We start from the raw sequence: 12,453 nt of genomic DNA on the forward strand, positions 1-12,453 counted from the left end.
TCTTGAGTCTGGGAAATTGTTGTTGTGCATTTTCTTCTTATCTGTGAGTTGCATTAAATTGTGACAACAGCCTCATAATTATGTTGTTAACTGGATTCTGTTTGCATAAGTATTAGGTGTCATTTTGTGTGTGGAAGAGGAAGATCCTTGTCAAGGCAAAAGGTCTTGAGACAGGTCAAGGAAGAAGGGAAATTTTTCCTCCAAACCCAAGAATTTTTCCCTATGAGTACATATCGGAGCATGTTGCACGAATCTTAAAAAGCCACATTGTTTGTCTAGTCTGTGTAAAATCTTGCTTCCATCAGTGAGTGATCTCTACCACCCTGATGGACCTATTGAACTGACACCTCAGCTGGTGAGCAGCTCCCTGCAGCAGTCACAGGGGTCCTCCGTGGAATGCGGGCGGCTTTCTGGAAAAACAATCACCAGGACTTGTGCATACCTGCACTGTTCTGGGTTTGTTCAGATCTCTGGAGAAATAGCTGAATGTATTTTGGATCCTGTTGTCCATAGTAATGTTAATGGCTGGTCGAGTGCTGTGTCACGCAAAATGACTGAACTGGGTAGGTGAATGTGAACAATGTGTGTGCTTGATAACTTCAGCATCCTCCAAAACCACCCTCTCGTGAATGAGTGCTAATGAACAGACGTTACAGCTCTTGAAGATGAAATTCTGGCTAAATGTCACATCATGTTTTGGGATGCTAGTGATCCCTGCTGGCTGGACATAAAAGCATCCTTGTGCTGTTAGAACAGACAGTTTAGTAACTTTATTCCTGTTGTATAATGTCCACAAACTTACTATTGGGATTAGCAGTAAAATTGCATTTATAGGTATTATGCTTGTTATTAGAAGAGACATTCGATTAAAATTCTGTCCAAAGTAATAGTAAGTTTCTGATATTGTGGGTTTCATAGGTTCACGTGTTGCCTAGCAAAGTGAAATTTCTTTGCTACTCATCTTAGTCCCGAGAGGAGGTCTGGTGTTCAGAGACGTGGTGCTGGCTTTCCTGCCCGCTGTGTTGGCCGTGCCTTCAGACTCCCCGGCCTCCTGAGTGCTCTTAAAAAGCCAAAGATTTTAGAGCTAGACAACACACCGATTATTCTGTTGTCTGTAGGTTCAGAAGCTGGCGTATGTGTGTAATGGCATCCAGGCCAGGCCCACCAAACCTAGTTTAGAGTTTGTGCCTGTTGACTGTCCTGTTGGCCTGAGTGCTTCGACATTGGGTCTCACGAGTTCTGGTATTACTGAAGTTGAGGCTGAATGCACCTTTGTGCCTGTTAGCGAAGTTCCTAAAGTCAACCTGAAGAGCTACTACAAGCATCTGAGTACTTCCAAACATGATTTTCGAAGTAGTGCGAAGAGACAGGAAGGGGAAGAACTGACTTTTTCACTGGGAAGCTGCCTTGGGCCAGCTTATTGTACAGAACCATTGTTTTATGTTTGTGTGAGCACAGCAGAGCAAAGGCTTTTTGCAGTGTTGCTCAGATATGGCTGGGTTTTGCAGCATGCTGAGTATACTTACTGGTGGCAGACTTTTACCCTGGTTATTCTAATTTTGGTGGCAAGACAGAATATTCCACTGAGTGTAAAAACTTGTCTCACCCCTCAGTCAGCATTCCTTGTCTGTGTATTGCCTCTGCCTTCCCCCAAACTCCTTGGTTGCTCTGGATCTTTACTGAGAGTTATGCTACAGTGTGTCTTGTCGCTTGCTTGCTGCAAGTGGCTGTGTCACTGCCTCTGGGATCCAAGTAGAAGCATGCAAAAGAAACAAAGACTTGTTTACATCGTGCTTCGATAAGAGCTGACCTTTGAGCTTTTCTGGTGTGGTGGCATTCCAGAATCAGTATCCGGTCAGGGACAGGCTTCGAAGCATTTGTACTGTTCTGGCCCGCCTGGTCTTGGCTATGGAGCAGCATCTCCCTGAGGAGTTGTCTTTCCAGTGGCGTCAGGGACCTAGCAGAGCTTGGTAGGTCCTTTTAAAGCACTCGCAGTCCTACTCCAGGAGATGCTGTCATTCGGGTGCGTAACCAGGCCATCACGTTATGCATAAACAAAGCAGGGAGGTAATTGTCACACCTTTGTTGGGAAGCCCTGCCAGCTGTGGGTTTGGCTTAACAAGGTGCTCTTGACTCTCATGCAGCTGATGGAGGAAGAAAGCTTGTGCAGACAGGCCTCGTTCATGATGCATTTTTAGATTTATGTGGATCGAGGACCACCACGTTGCTTTTCATTTGCTCTTAGATTAATAACATAAAACTGTTTGCTTCGCAGCTGAAGTCCTCTGATGTGTCACTTCAAAGCATGTGCGGTTACAGAGTTAGGAGCAAGAGAAGCTTTGCCTCTGCTTGGTGGTGGCAAAGGCCGTTTGGAGCCTCTGCGTAGAGCCAGGCTGGGGTCCTCTGGCTGGGTGTGCCTGCAGGCAGCAGCCGCCTGCGGAGTGGAACCGGTGCTGCTTTGAAGGAGCCCAAACGCTGTTGTCAGTGTGGTGGGATCAGGAGCCGGGCAGGTGAGTTCCTCTCCATGCTGGGGGGCTGTGGGATGGCTTAGCAAGAAGCAAAGTCCTGGTGTTTCTGTGACCTTGTACTAATACATAGAAGGAGGAAGTTACTTTTCTCAGGCTGGTTGGATTCTTTGGCTGTCTTGCATTTAACTGTAGACTGTTTTCATCAGGATTTGTCAATTCCTTTTAGCTGATGAGTTACCTATGTCAGGCAGCACAGTAGCCATTAGCTGGTTAGTGGTATGTGATTTAATATCTGCAATCCACAACTTTACTCTGTGTACCATGGAAAAAAAACTCTGAAAAGGTAGTGAAAACCATCACTTGGTTGGAACTTATCTTTTAATTCAGGTTTCTTACCTAGAAAGTCTCTGTTTTGGTGGCATTTACATCAAGCTGCTGAGAGTGAACTGAAGTTCCTAGTGACGAACTTCTTGCACCGCCTTTTCTGAGGGTCAGGTGGTGTCTACAGCACGTTCAGTTCGGCTGTGGTTGTTACGATGCCTGTGGCCATGATGCCTGAGCACGCTTAATTATCCTCATTTACCAGTGGGAAATCCAAGCACCTTCTGCTGTTTGTCCTTGCAGTAAATCCTTTCACAGCCTTGGAGCCTGTGTGTTCACTCTTCCCTGTGCTGTGTCACATCGTGGTGCCTGGATTTTGGAACTGCTGGACTTGGAGTAGTAATGAGGATTTCTCACTAAGAAGTGCTTTTGTCAGCACTAGTTTCGAAGTCTGGTGTTGGAGAGGGGTGTGTGTGGCGTTTGGATCAGGGGCTGTTCAAGGGGTAGTTGCAGTTTGAGCGTCAGTTGACTGAGCGATAGAATTTAGAAATTCTGATTTTTCCTCCCTTAGTTGTATTTTTCAAGCAGGACCATGGTAAGGAAGCCTGCATCTCAAGAGCTATTAAATAGCATTTCTCAAATCTGTGGCGTCATGGAGCTGTAATTCAGATGGCAAAGCCCCTGTGGGGACTAAGGGAACTTTTCCTCCTGCCCACAGACGCGTTTCGCTAACTGTCGTTATGCAGAGCGATCCTAGAAGTTTGTCTCTACTCTCTGTAACCTTTTCAGTTACATGCTTGGCTTTTTATGGTGTATTTCTAGTTCTTGACTTCTAGCTGTGCTTGTAGGTACTGATGACCACACAGTGCTTAACCTTCTGTTTTTAAGCTATTTATGAAAACTTGCGTATGTCATACCTGAATTGCCTGTAATCCACATGCTGCTCAACTGCAAAATGTTGGTCAAGAGAGGTGGTCCTCAAGTGTCTTTCAGTTGGGAAGAGAGAGAGTAAATCCTGAACATTGAACATATTCTTGCTTTGCATTTGAAAGCATAATACCAGAGAGCTGTTCGTTGTCTGAAAGTGCTTAATGAGGTGTCCAGGAGTAAGTAGGACACTGCAAGTCCCTCTTGCTCTTAAGAGAGCGAATGAGAACACTGCTTGAGAAAGATCTTAAGAAAAGCGAGTCAGTTATTTCTGCAGGACATGTTGGTCATTGTACACCTTTTATAGATACGGTGGATGTCTGGTAAGTTGTTTCTGACTTACCTGAGCCTTGATCCTCGTGCAGACTTGGCAGGAGTAGGGAAGGGAGGCTGGGTGTTTTTGGGGGGGGTGCTCACATTGCCATCCACAGAACTTGGTGAAGGCATTGTTGGCTTTCATCCTAGAGGGAATTGTGATGTATTGGTTTAAATGTGTCTTTCTGGGCTGAAGTCACGGTTGTCTGGAGGGGTGCAGAAGAGAACCAGCACTTGGTCTTGAGTCTGTGTGTAAAGGATAATTCGGGCGCCGTGTTGCAGGAAAGCAATTGAATTGGGTGCGTGGGTTGTTCAATGCAGACAAAGCATCTTTCTGCCTCTGTCTGGTAGGTACCGTTAGTGCTCTTGCAGGGTTTGGGGTTGTTCTGTTTGCGGTCAGATCTCTGCCTGCTTCTTGGGCTGTGGGACTGGGCTGGTGTATAGAAAGATAGCACAGGAGACTAGAAAGGATACGGTGTCTGTCACTGCCAATAAACTACGCTTTGTCTTGATAGTCCTTGCCTGGTGGAGCAGCAAGAAAGAAAGGGCTCTGTTTCAGATCTTGTAGGACTTGTGGGTGACACTTTGGATAGGGTTGCATAAATACTTCTTGTTGGAAAAATCCTGTCACAGCATCAGAAGCAGCAGAAAAATATGTGAAGTTTGTGAGTGTGGCATTAAAAACCTCATCTAGTAACTCATCCACTTTCCTACAGCCTCATGTGGAATTGTAGTTAGTGTTTAGGCAAGGGAAAGGGGCCCTGCGTAGAGCTGATCTCCAATATTGAAGGCTAATACACCAGTGTAGGGGTGGAGAGGAGACTCCACCAGTATCTGTGAGCAGCTGCGGTTCAGAGCTGCGCTTTTATTCTCGTTAACACTGACAAAGGACACAAAGTGACTACATTACTAAGTTTAAAACTGGAGCAATGGCAAATACGGGCGATCTTAAGAAGGTTGTAAAGGCGTACCTCACAGATGTGCTCTTTTTCCTGAAACACTTTTGGTTTTCATTATGCAGCCTCCTCTGCTCTCCAGCAGACAGGTTCCGGTTGCACCAGCTGGGCAGGGGCTCTGTGCTGGGTTTCCAGCGGGGGGAAAATGTTTTCCTTGCTAAACCGGCACTACCCTAACAGATTCTTCCACGGCGCGTGTTTTGGGCACACCCTGCATACGGTGCGTTGCGCAAGTGGCTCGTTTCAAAGACTTGGAGAGCTGGATGGCTTTGCTGGGCTATTCTCAGATACAGTGCTTTACATAGTAGAGAACTTAAATTGATTTAGGTTTGACCTTCTGGATTTTCAAATGGAGGAAGGACTCAAAAATACAAATACGGTGAAGTTCTGTGTATTGACTAGCAATTCGGCCAGGAAGTGGAAGGAGAAACTCGAATTGCGATTGAGTCTGTTGCAGTCGTCCTTTGTGCCTCTGGATCAGTTCTCCACTGTGCTCCGAGCTGCCCTGCGTCCTCTGGCTGTGGCTCTGCCTCTGGAAGACTCGCAGATACAATGACATGGTTTGCTTGAGTAACATACAGCGCTCCCCTGGCCCCAGCCTCCTCTGTGGTAAGGTTGCTTTCTGGAATGCCTGCTCCAGCTTTGACCTCACACCGAACGAGCTGTTAATGGGAATGGTGCCTGGCACTGGGTTAACGGTGCCTGGGATTTCCGTGTAGAACACGCTTTTTCACAAGATTGCACCACATGGGTGAGGGGGATGATACTTTGGTGAAAGAGAACGTTTGAAAGGAGACAGCCAGAGACTTGTGCTGTTGAGAGCCTAAATTCATCGGTTTTGTTGTGAGGATGGAATGTCTCAAAACCAACCAACCACCCCAGCACACCGCCCCCTGCTGTAATGGTGACTGTTTTTTTTAATTTGGCTTAAGACATTTGGTCATTAAATTACCAAAAGACGGAATTAAGAGGGATCAGGGTACTCCTTATGCAGGAGAGCTTAAGGCTTTTGTATTTGTGACATTTTAGCAGTTTCCATAGTGATGCATAACGATATTGTAAGAAATGCTGAAGAGATTTTATTTGTATAAGGAATGGCACTAAAATATTAATGGAAGGCAATGTGAGTCCGAGGGAAGTCTGACTGTATTTTCTATTTAGAGCAGGAAAATTGGTGCTAGGTAGGGGACAGTGACTTGATGCATTGTCTGTAGTTTGAACTTGTCTTGGCCAGCTAACAGAAGATAAGAGAACTTCAGTCATCTTGGGAATGTTTGCCACAAAGTCTTTCCTCTGTGGTACAGCAGGTACAACTCTGGAAATATTCTGCTGTCACTTGTTCTCCAGGTCCAGGTCAGAAACGTTTTATCTCAGAAGAGCTTCTCCTCCCAGCCCGTGTGCGGTTGGAGCTCATCTGCTCTGGTGTTTGGTTGCATGTTTGGAGCTGTTACCCCGTTTGCATTCATGGGGGTTTCTGTAAGCACAGTTGAGTTAAAAATGGGATGTATCCGTTTACGAGCGTTTGTATGGGTTTACAGGCAATCTGCATTTAGTGAATTCCCTGGTGACTCCTGCTCAATGATGAATATTGAGCTTTTGCTGTCTCAGGGCTGGTGATTTTACATTGCGTTATCCAATCCTATCCACTCTTCCATAAGAAACAAAGGGGTTTTATGTAGATGCAATAGTCAGAAATCACCAAAATATGGTTTCTTGGAGAAAAATTATTTAGAGAGGGACCTTTCTGTGCACATATTCAAGTGGGTCAGTGGGTTGAACTGTGGGTCAGCAGCTGACCACCTAACCCCGTATTTCCACACAGTTAGGTCGACAGATGCAGTGAAGGGGAGTAAAAGGCATTGTGGTTTAGATGACTTTGCAATTAAATCACTTGTAGGAGCCCAGCAAGGAATTCCTACTTTTCGGAATAGCTTAAACATCAGTGCGCAAATGTCTCGCTATGTGTATCTTATCTGTGGTTTTGTGTTATCCAGTTAGATGTGTAATCTCTCTATTCTTAAGTTAGGTATTCAGTGTCCTGAGTTCCTGCCCTTGCCCTGCGAGCCGATCCCTGCGGTGCTGGTGCCTTGTGGGCGCAGCTGGCCGGAGGTGACGGGCGCTTCCTCGCCGGGCTCCGCACAGCCGTCCTCTCACTTTGCTCTGCTGTAATTGTGAAGCTTGGGCATAGTGACAGCTGGTTCTGCCCTGCCCTTCCGTCTGCATCAGACGCTGACCAGTAGTTACCACCTTGCTTCTGCGCATTTAGCTTTGGACAGGACACCGCCTTTTAACGGAGCAGCACACGGTTCTGCTTCATTCCTGGGCCTCTGGATGTTGCAAACGTTGCTGCTGCTTCTCCATGTGCTTGTGGGCACTGAGTGATCTGGCAGGATGAGCGGTTTTACTCATAGGAGCCGTATGTGCCTGTAGAAGTCAGTTCCCACTGTGTTAATGCTGAGTAAAGATATGTTGCATTGCAGGAACAGATCTCAAATCATAAATAAACTCAGTGCTTTTTTGATTATTTGCACCTGCATCCCAGGTGGCGAGCACCCTGTGCGCTGCCGTCCCCTCCTGAGCACCCTGTGCGCTGCCGTCCCCTCCTGAGCACCCTGTGCGCTGCCGTCCCCTCCTGAGCACCCTGTGCGCTGCCGTCCCCTCCTGAGCACCCTGTGCGCTGCCGTCCCCCCGTGCCTCGCCGCGGCGGAGCTGCGCCCGGAGCTGGGCGCGTGCCTTGTGTGGGCAGCGTGTGGCTCTGCAGCTGGGGCATGGTGCGGCTTTTCTCCTCCGGTCGCTTCAGGCGCTACTGTGGGTGTCAGCACAGAGGAAAGCGGAGTCACCCGTGTCCGCACGTGGAGTGGGCAGTGCTGGGATCCAGAGGTGAGAGCTGACCAAGGGACAGGTGGCTTTTGGAGCTGCTTTGGTGCTTGGTGATCTTGGCGTGGCATTGGCGGCTTCTGACAGAGGTTGACTCCTGTAGTCCCAGCTCCTGATCGAGGTGGTTCGAAGTGGATAGGTGGTGGTTCTCCATGTTCCTAGCGGCTTTTTTTTTTCTGCTGGAGGCTCGCATCCCCGTGGCCAAGGGCAGAATATTTCTGTTTAGCATCCATTACCATTCCAGGGCTCGGACAGTAGCATGAGTAAAAGTAGCACCAGCTAAATCTGCCTGGTTTCATGTGAATTGGAGCCCTTCTTCATGTGACTTCTGCTATTACAGTGCTGGCTATTTAAAAAAAATGAGACAATTAGCCTTCTGTGGATCTGCATTTTGAATGCAGAACACTTGCAGGGCTCCTGCTCCATGTACGCAGCATTTTGTGGTGTTGGCTTTTCAGTGTCTGGGACTGAACCAAGGACGTTGTTCTCTCTGCTCCCCCTTTGGTGTAGGTGGCTCTCCTGCTGTTTGCAGGGATTTCTGAAGGTCAAAGGGAAGATGGTGTTTATAGTAAGCCTAAAATAATTTGAAGAAACAACCACATTAGGAAATCTTTCAAGGCAGTAACCACTTTTCCAGTGTCCAGGTGGATTAAATTGATACTCATTGATTTTCAAGTATATTTCATTGTAATATACTCACCTGAGTGTCATCTCATGACTTCTCCAAGGTTTGTTGTTCACATATTGGTCAAAGTCTTACTGTTTTTAAGTAAAACAAATCTGTTTGAGTAGTAGCCAGCCACTTAAAGAAGATTCTGCAGTGTGATGATTCACATTGTGCCTAAAGCCAGCTTTACATGTTCAGCCCTTTCACTCCTCCTGCCATCCCCCTCTCTCTGCCTCTGGAAATGGGCAAGAAGCCCAAAACAACTTAACTCTTTGTTATTTAAACCTATTTTAATAAGCGGTACTTGCAGAAAATCTGACCTGAAGGCTTTGATTGTCTTGTGTATTAGATCTTAAACTGGTTTATGAAGTGTGTACCGTAGCTGAAAAAAACCCCACCAACAGCAGGTTTTCTGTGAACATGAGCTGTTCTTTGCATTCATACAAACAGGCTGAAATTACATCTGTCTCCAGTTAGAGCAATTCTGTACTTGTTCGCTCTTTTGTGTGAATCTTTGACTTGTCAAGTGCGCCCTAGTGCCTCCTCTTCCACTCTTACGATAGCTCACCTCTTGCGTTAGTGTCCAGGTCTTTTTGTTATAAGGAGCTGTAGTTAATTTTGCACCGAATTCTCCTGCGTGCTGGCTGTTGAAGCAGCATGTATTTTCAAAATAGAATCCTCTGTAGAGAGAGAGCTTTGGTAACCCGTCCTGGTTGTCATGGCACAGCCCTGCCTTTTCTCCCCGCTTTGCTTGCTGTTACCAGGCTTTGGTTGTGTTGAGCTCCTGAAACCAAACGCCTGGTCGGGCTGGGTACAGGTAAGCCCTCGTCAGATCAGCTGCTCTGCAAATCGAGTTGCTTGTTCTACCTGTGTTTTGTTGTGCTTGAGCAAGTGAATTTGTGTGCGAGGACACAGCACTCTTCTATGATAAATTAAAGGAAAAATGACATGATTAAGCCTTTTGGTGGCTGTACGAAGACCTAGTAAAAAACATCAACAGTATTTACTTGAATTCTCTGTGTATGAATTTCTTTCCCTTGTGCGTATTTGAGTTTCCTTTCGCTCTGCTCTTTCCCTCTCCTTCATGCACAGTAGGTGCATCTTTGCCACCTCCTTTGCTTTATGTCCTTAGGTGATTTCTGCAGCAGTTTTTCGGGACCAGGGCTTGCGCACAGCCTGGGTCGGTGGTTGGGGTGCACAGGAACTTGTGTTGTGTTGCGCCCACTTTCCTCTGTGTTCCTTTCTTTTTCCATCCTTCCTATGACTTAAAGATGGTATCTGAAAACTTCTTGATTCTCAGCAGTGCAGCTCCTAGAAGATTCTGTGGGTTTGGTTTTGTGTTGTTTTCTTCATTGTTGTCATGTTCATGAATGCTTTGGTGATAAATTCCCAGAAGCTTTTCGTTTCAATGCTTGGAGCAAGCGATGACTGCAGGACCGCAGTGTTGGGAGGCGACCTCCGCATCTCACAGCAGTCTGAGTGCTGCTGGACCTGGAGGAGTCCCCTGCGGTTGTGGCATTCCTCAAAATCACTTCCATCTAGTTCTTGTCTGCTTGTTAACAGCCATCTGCATCCCAGGCACTTGGCTGCTTTAAACATTCGCCTTATATAATTGAAACTTCCCCCCCACCCTGGTCACCTTGAAGCCTTCTGGTAGGATTCCCCCCGCCCGCCTCTGATGTAGGTGTTTGAATTTCTCAACTAGTCCAAACTAGTCCATAAAGTAACCTTCCTGTTCCGAGTCTGCTGTACTAGTCTTACTGAAAACGGAATTTCAAAGAATCCATATCTGGCAAGGCCTTTTCTCCCCGCCCCTGCAGCCGGGCTCTCTGGGGAGTGACCGGAGTTTTGGAGAGAGCCGGGTGCCTCTTGCCCAGCGGTTGGGGATTGTGGTCAGGTCAGAAACACTGGGATGTGTGTGTCTGTCCTTGCTGCCCTTCAGAACTGCTGACCTGGTACAAATGGGAGTGTTAATTGAAGTAATGGAGCTCGTGTGGCTTTCACTTCGTTTTGAGAGTAACTTGCCCAAAAGCATCTTGCTTTATTTGTGTAGCTGATGCATGGTGAGATAAAGGAGGTTCTGAGAATCTGTGATTATCTACTTATTTGTGGCTTATGCTGTCGGAGCAAATAAGTAGCACCTCTCCTCCTCCTCCTCTCTGCTGCTAAGAGCAGCAGCTGCCCAGCTTCCTCAAGGATTAATTATCTCCATCATACCTCTGATTGGTTTTTGACACATGTTAGGGCAGAGAGCTGAATAGAGTGTCTTGCAGAATGTAAAAAGAAATGCAACAGTCTCACTTAAATACACCCTTTTTTTTAATCATTGTGATTGCCTGTTGGCTTAATGCTGGCTAACGTCACTTTTGAAGTCCTAGCATTTGTTGCAGGAGATCGTACAGTAATTTTGGAGGGACTTTTTTCCCTTTGTACCGAGGTCTGCCTTTTTTTGGGTTGAAACATCCCGTCGTCTCTCGTACTCTCGTGAACTTCCTCGCCCTTTGAGCGAGACGAGCGCGCTGAGGTGCAGCGGCTGCATTGTGGTGCTGGCTCTCACCACAGCTTGCTCAGCTACGCTAACGAAAGAACTCGTCGTTTGTCTTCCGAAGCCGGGAATCCTCTAGGTCTGGGGAAGGGAAAATGCGGAATAGTTGGGCTGTTCAGCCCGCCTGGCCCTTTGGACCCTGCAAGGCGATGTAGAAATCAGCTTGTAGTGATGGCTCTTTTTTTCTGATACAGTTACTTTTGTGTTGGCTTCTGTTGTGAAATGCTTGGGTTTGAACTTTTTGAATGCATTTGAAGATGTTCCGCTCTCTTCTGGTGTGCAGGTGGTGTTGGCGAGAGTCAGGAGGAGAGTGCTGTCCTAAAGCAGCGGAGTCTCAGGTTCAACCCGGTGTGATTTGCTGTGATGGTGGATGATCCTGTTTCATAACGTGACCAGGCATCAGACCTTGGGCTGCTGAACCTGCTGTCAGCCTGACAACATTGCAGCCGATTTTAGAGAGCTCGATAGGTTGAGAATCTGTGTTCTGTTCTTGGCATTGTGTGAACCTTTGTGAGTTTTACCAAGCGTTAGGGCCGGGAAGACCACACAGCACTGCAGACCATCTTCATTTGCTGCCTTTGGCCTGCGTTGCTTCACTGAAAGTTGCCACAGCTCAACTTCTTTGGCTTTTGTCCTGGCTTCTAGACATGTCAGTGTGAAAAAGCTTTGCTTTTGCGTGTAAATAACAAACAAAATAATAAAAAAAAATCTAATATTTGCTTCCTATAGAAAAGCATAACTCTTGGAAAGTAGTGACTGTAAGGTGGGCAATGCTCTGTTCACCCCCTCTCTCCCCCAAAGGAATAAGAAAGCCCTGCTGAAGTGGGCGCGTCTCTTACCAGGTCTGCTCGGGAGATCCTTCCTGTGACTTCCTGAGGGGCTGAGGTGGCGATGGAAGCTCTGCCTCCGCGTGAGACGTTTCAGTGCCACCAATCAAAAGATCTGCTAAAAATAGCCCATCTTCCAGAAGAATCTACTCTTGCAAATCGGAGCCCAATATTAAATAACATACTGTTGGTTGCAAAGGATCCAAATTAAAGAAACAGCCCAATATTCACCTTCCCTTTCTCTCTTTCCAACTCTTTGTTACATTGCTGGATATTTGTTGCAGGCTTCACACACAATACAAATAAAAATAGTCTGAGCATGAGATCCTTTCCAAAACGTGGTTCTGGGACTACAGGAGAGTTTGCTCAGAAGGTGGAAACTGGCTTGGTTTTCTCTAGAGGCTCTTTTTCTGTTGCATCCCTGGTATCTTGCCATGAAGTAAACATGATCTGCTCCTTTTCAAAAGTCCTGAAGTAGTGAGTGTGTCTTGGCTGGACCTGATTGAAAGGGGCTGGGGAAAAAATCTATCTAAGAAAAATAAACGTGTGG

At 46.7% G+C, this 12,453-nt stretch overlaps 1 protein-coding gene across 5 annotated transcripts in view; it reads left to right on the forward strand.

Annotated features, from left to right (window-relative positions):
- Positions 1–12,453, forward strand: part of KANSL1 (KAT8 regulatory NSL complex subunit 1) — a 70,104-nt gene that overhangs the window by 16,531 nt on the left and 41,120 nt on the right. The window lies entirely within an intron of this gene.

Source organism: Patagioenas fasciata, chromosome 22, assembly GCF_037038585.1.
Source record: "Patagioenas fasciata isolate bPatFas1 chromosome 22, bPatFas1.hap1, whole genome shotgun sequence".
NCBI classification, from domain to species: domain Eukaryota; kingdom Metazoa; phylum Chordata; class Aves; order Columbiformes; family Columbidae; genus Patagioenas; species Patagioenas fasciata.